Genomic DNA, 6000 nt, shown 5'->3' on the forward strand with positions numbered 1-6000 from the left:
CCTACATCACCCAGAAAGAATGCTATGTTATAGGTTGCATTTTATCTCTCCCCGCTCCCCACCAGAGAGAAGGGCAGGGAACTTGAGACCATGTCACCCTTGTTTTAAATCTCAGACCCAAGAGACACCCTGCACTTATGCCTGATGGCTGGCCCTTCCAGTGGGGCTTTTCATTGTTGTCTACCTAACAGTCCTAGGGCGAACTGCTGTGACACCCTCCCGGCTTCTCCCATTAAGGTTTCTCTGCTGCAGTCCCGGGGCCCCATTCCAGATGTCTGCACAATGTGCGTGCCCTTGGGAATTCCATCCAGGTTGAACACAATGTAAGGCTGCCCCCTGGAGGTGTGCAGTGCAGACACCTTTCCCAATTCAGTGTGGGCTGGACCAACTCCAGGCATTATTATTATTAGGACTGCCTGTTTGACACAGTGGGCAAGTGTTCATAATTCTCTTTAGTTAATGAAGAAACTCACACTGCTTATCAATCTTTAGTGAAACTCCCATCCTGGACATATACATGTCGATGTGAAGGGAACTATTCACAGAACGCTTTTGGCCATATGTGGAAACTTTTGAGTCTCCATTTCTTCGCTTAGAAAATGGGGACAAGAACACTTGCATTCCAGAGTTTTACAGAAGCAATGTCTGTAAAATAACAGTGGGACAGAACAGGCATTTACTAGAAACTAGCAACAGTTCGGCATTTTGTTTTGTAGTACATATGGGTCCATGTTGGCTAATAGTATCCCCCGTATTCAGAGTTCATAAATTAAACAACTTCAATTATCTGAAATGCAGCTGGGGAGCTGCAAGGAAGCTAAAAGAGCCCATAGGTAACCAAAGAACAAGTCCCCAGATCATTGCACCTCACTACGGGAAGACTTCTGAAGGATCATTGACAGCCAACTGGCCTTTAGACATAATCATAAGACGTTTGCTTATGTCATTTGCCAAGGTAGGACGGGTTAAAAACACCAGAATGTAACAAGAATTCCTTACAAGGAGGAAGCCAAACAACTAACTAAAGAAAGGTAGAAAGCTCCACAAACTATAAGGTCAGATACAAAAACTAAGTAGCATTTATTTTACAACTAAAGCTTCTTGGATCCAGCCGTGGGTGGAGGATGTGACTGCACCATGGGCTGGCAAGGAACCAGGGCTTTGGGACTCCATCTGGGTTTGAATCTTCACTGTCTTCCATGGGGCTGACCATCGGCATTTTATTTAACCTCTCTGAGCCTCAATTTTCTCATCTGTGAAACTGGAACAATCTTCAAAGTTAGGTTGCCGTGACTAATATCTTAGAAATAATGTGACAATACAATGTCTTTCTCAGCAAATAAGTTAAAGATATTAAGTTTAAGTTATTGAAGAGATTGGTCCCCTTCCCCCGATGGGCACACTTAGAGTAAGGACCCCAGGCCATTCTGAAAAGAAGATAAATAATGTTTAATGGTGAGTTGTTGTTTAGCTAGCAGGGACATGTTTGATATATTTTAAAAGATTTAACCATGGAAGTGTCTAATTTTAAAGAAATGAGGGATATTTTAAGAAGGCAGGATAATTATATGAAAAATTAGATTATATGGTAAGGGTCTGATGTTAAGTCACAGAAATGCAGTGTGTCTTTCTGTGCTGGATATTTATTAATGGAGTAGCAAGAACTCAGCTATATCTTATAACAATAGAACTGTTATCTCATTTAATTCTCATAAATACCATCAAAGAGGATATTGCCAAGGGCCCATTTTAAAAGTGAGAAAACGGAGGTTGGGATCAGTGATAAGAATTTGTCTGAGGTAGTGCAACCAGGACTGGGACTCAGTTCTGGCAGCCTCAGTAATATGTGCAGGATGTGGCTGGGATAAGCTGCTGAGCTCCTCCAGAGTGAGAAGGTGTGAAGGACTCCCAGAGGGGAATTTTTGCTTACTTCCCACAACTATATAGAGCAAGATTTGCCCATGGGAGGGGCATCCCTGCCCGCTTTATCCCCACCCAAACGAACACCCATTCATTGCTGGTTCCTTCTTGGAGGGGCCCTACTGCAGTCCCTGTCTGTGAGCTCTTATAGATAGAGGCAGGCAGATTTTATTTGGGTCCTTTAAAATTTCTAATTAAAAGTTTGGCCCTGTGTCAAAGTGATAGATGTTCTTTGTGTTAAAAAAAAAAAAAGTAACGGAGAGGTTAAAAAAAAAATCTCAAACGCTTAACAACTGCTCATAATATCTAGCACATTCGGGTATATTTATTTCTAGTCTCTTACACATTTGTGGACATTTGCTTTATACTACTGAGATGTTACTGATTATGTGATCTTAAGTGCTGAGTTTTCACTACCAAACATTATACCATGACCATTTTCCCATATAAAAGTACAAAGCTCTTTAATTTGTTTTAATTACTAAGTTGCTTCCTTTTATTTGCTGTGATAAACCATATGAACTTAAATATCTGCCTTTTATATTTTTTCCCCCAAAGGTTTTATTTATTTATTTGAGAGAGAGACAGAGGTAGTGAGAGAGAGCACGAGCAAAGGAGAGGGAGAAGCAGACTCCCTGACTGACACAGGGCTTCATCCCAACACCCTGGGATCATGACCTGAGCGGAAGGCAGACGCTTAACCTACTGAGCCATCCAGCCACCCCGCCCCTGCCTTTCATATTTTTTCCTTAGCTTGTATCCCAGTAATGGAACAACTGGATCAAAGGTTACAAGACTATGTTTCAAGCTTTTGATACATTCATGAGTTGTGGCTGAGTATTCATCTCAGAGCCACTTGCCAGAATCAAGCATTAGATTTTAAATATTGATAATTCTGTAGATGAGAAATATGTAATTATTTGACTTTGCATTTTCTTGATTACTAGTGGGATTGAAAATACCGTCACATGCTTATTTAGAAATTGCATGTTCTTTTGGGTGAATATTTTGTTCATGTTGTTTCTCATTCAGAAGGGTGGTTAATGTTTTTCTTATTGATTTATTTCAGCTCTTTATACACAAAAGACAACAACACCTTTTCATATGCATTGGAAATATTTTCTCCTTGGCCCCCTTTCTGGTTCTTTTTCATTAGCACAGAAACTTGGCTTAACTTAACTGATTGGCAAGTTGGAAGCTTTTAAGAAAACCAAACTGTGGCTGTGCATATTTTAAGAGGAGAGGAGAGTGGAAGCAGGGGTTTGATTGGTTAAGGCTGCCACAAGCTGTGAGTAATGAGGAGCATGGGGTGGGAATGGCGAGGGTGGGGTCCAGAGAAGCACAGAGAGATCAGTGACAGCAGACTCCAGGAGTCTCTCCCCTTTCCCAGCGGCACAGAGATCTTTCTGAGAAGAAACCATAAATGAGGAGGTTTGAAGGCTTTTATTCTCTTTCGCCAAGAGAAGGGAGGGATTTGGGGTATGTAGCTGTGACTAAGAAGGGGGAACCAGAATGGCAATTACCTTTACCAAACTTATGCTATGAGCTCCACACATTTTATCTCATTTAATCCCCAGAACAATCTCATGAGCAAAGAAAGAACAGGATTTGGAATGAGGCAGACATGCCTTCTCATTCCTGACTCAGCACTTGCAACTTTGCTAAGTGACTTTGCCTCCAAAGTTTCTCGTATCAAAATGGGGTTAATGACACCTACATCTGATGTGCTCTGAAGAGGTTGATATAGGTTCTTCTTGGAGGTTCACACATTTATCAAGATGGTAAAGACAGAGACTTCATAGCACTAAAGAAAAAAGTCAAAATATCATGTAATACACAGACAGACATAGATATAACTCTGCCCACTCACAGATGAGAATAGTCATACTAAGGCCACAGGGACACAGGTGACTGTAAATCTATTTATCTTATTATAAGTTCCTTCAAGTGTATGGCTCAAGACAATAGACAGCATATTTTGTACTCTTTTGATAGCCCATTACAATTACATTAAAGGAATAATAAAAGAAATAAGCTCACAAAGTGAAGAGGTTCTAAGGGGGTCCTTCAGCATGTATGAGATTTCAAGAATTCCAGCAAGATGATGGGTGTGGGGTAGGTTGGGGGAGGAAATAGAGAGATGGAGACTCCAGTCCAGAGGAAGCCCAGGGAGGCTGCAGGGAGACCAGGATGTGTGTGTGTGTGTGTGTGTGTGTGGTGGCAGGGGGAGGGGAGGTAAAGATTGGACTAAGCCTGTCAGAACTACAGGGGCCTGGGCTCAGAGATGGCAGGTTGGAATGTGGGGTTGGAAGTGAGGATGAAGACAAGGAGATTGTTTAAAGGTTTATTTGGGGCAGAAGCAACTTCTCCCCATTTCCCCACCTTTGGGTACAAAATGTCAGGCCTTCCAGGGAAGTTTGCCCCTACAGACAAAAACATGTGAAGGACTTCTAAGGAAATTAAGAAACTGTGTGAGTCAAGGCTACTAGTGTGGGAAGGAGCCTCTTTTGGTGAAACCCTCCTCTTTCTGAGATTTGGTGGCCCTTAGCCTATTGGGAAGCTCCTCTCCACACACCCTAGAGCAGAGAACATTTAGTCCAGAAACAGATCTCTCAGCCAGATTTCTTCCTCCCAGAAGAAAGACTAATTAAGAAACAGATAGATTCAAACAACATAAGACAAAATCCTTAACAACTCTTTAGAATGATCAGCTGTTCTTTGATTTTTAAACATTGACAGACATCTGTATTTGACCAAGTCACATAAAAGACCCAGAACATGGAAGAAAAAGGCCAAGCTGAACAAAGGGAAAAACTAGCTTCAGTAAAAGAAACAGAGATAAATAATAAGAGGATTTAAATAAAACAAAGGGATAAAGCAGAACTTTAATATGCTCAGAAATTTGAGAAAATAATAAAAACATAAAATTAAGAGTGCTGTGCCATGTAAAAGGAAAAGCAAACAATGAAATAATTTTTGACAATGACAATAAAAACATAGAGATTACACAGACAATTAACAATATATAGAACTTCCTCAACTTAAACCCATTGTAAGATGAAAATATAAGTTGTCAATGCATTTAATTCACCTAACCTCCCGAACATCATAACTCAGCCTACTTTACCTTAAATTTGCTCAGAACATTTACATTAGCTTACCATTGGGAAAAATCATCTAACACAAAGCCCATTTTTAGCGTAAAGTATTGAATATCTCATATAATTTGTTGAATACTGTACAGAAAGTGAGAAACAGAATGGTTGTATGAGGATAGAATGGTTGCAAGTGTGTGGGTTGTTTGCCCTCATGATCACGTGACAGACCAGGAGCTGCTACTGCCCAGAATCATGAGAAGGGATCAGTCCCACATATTGCTAGCCTGGAAAAAGATCAAAATTCAAAATTCCAAGTACAGTTTCTACTGAATGTGTATGCTTTCATACCATTGTGAAGTCTAAAAATCCTAAGTTGAACCATTCTAAATTGGGGACCATCTGTAATGGCTAAAATGAAAATCCAATTGAAGAGGGGAAACTTAGAGCTGAAGGAATTACCAATAATTTATTTTTGCTTTTGTTTCTCTTGCCTCAAGAGACATATCTAGAAAGATGTTGCTATGGCCGATGTCAGAGAAATTACTGCCTGTGTTCTCTTCTGTGAGTTTTATGGTTTCAGTTCTCACAATTAGGTCTTTAATCCATTTTGAGTTTTTTTTGTGTGTGTATGGTTTAAGAAGTGGGCCAGTTTCATTCTTTTGCATGTAGCCGTCCAGTTTTCCCAACACCATTTGTTGAAGAGACTGTCTTCTTTCCATTGGATATTCTTGTCTCCTTTTGTAGGTTAATTGACCATATAAGTGTAATTTTATTTCTGGGCTCTTTATTCTGTTCCCTTCACCTATATGTCAACTTTTGTGCAGATACCATACTGTTTTAATTACTACAGATTTATAGTATAGTTTGGAATCTGAAATGGTGATACCTCCAGCTCTGTTTCTCAGAACAAAAGAAAAAGAAGCTGTTCTTCTGCATAAGAACTAAACTTGTTGAGTCTTTATATATCCAAAGATGTCTTTAT

Source organism: Halichoerus grypus, chromosome 4, assembly GCF_964656455.1.
Source record: "Halichoerus grypus chromosome 4, mHalGry1.hap1.1, whole genome shotgun sequence".
NCBI classification, from domain to species: Eukaryota; Metazoa; Chordata; class Mammalia; order Carnivora; family Phocidae; genus Halichoerus; species Halichoerus grypus.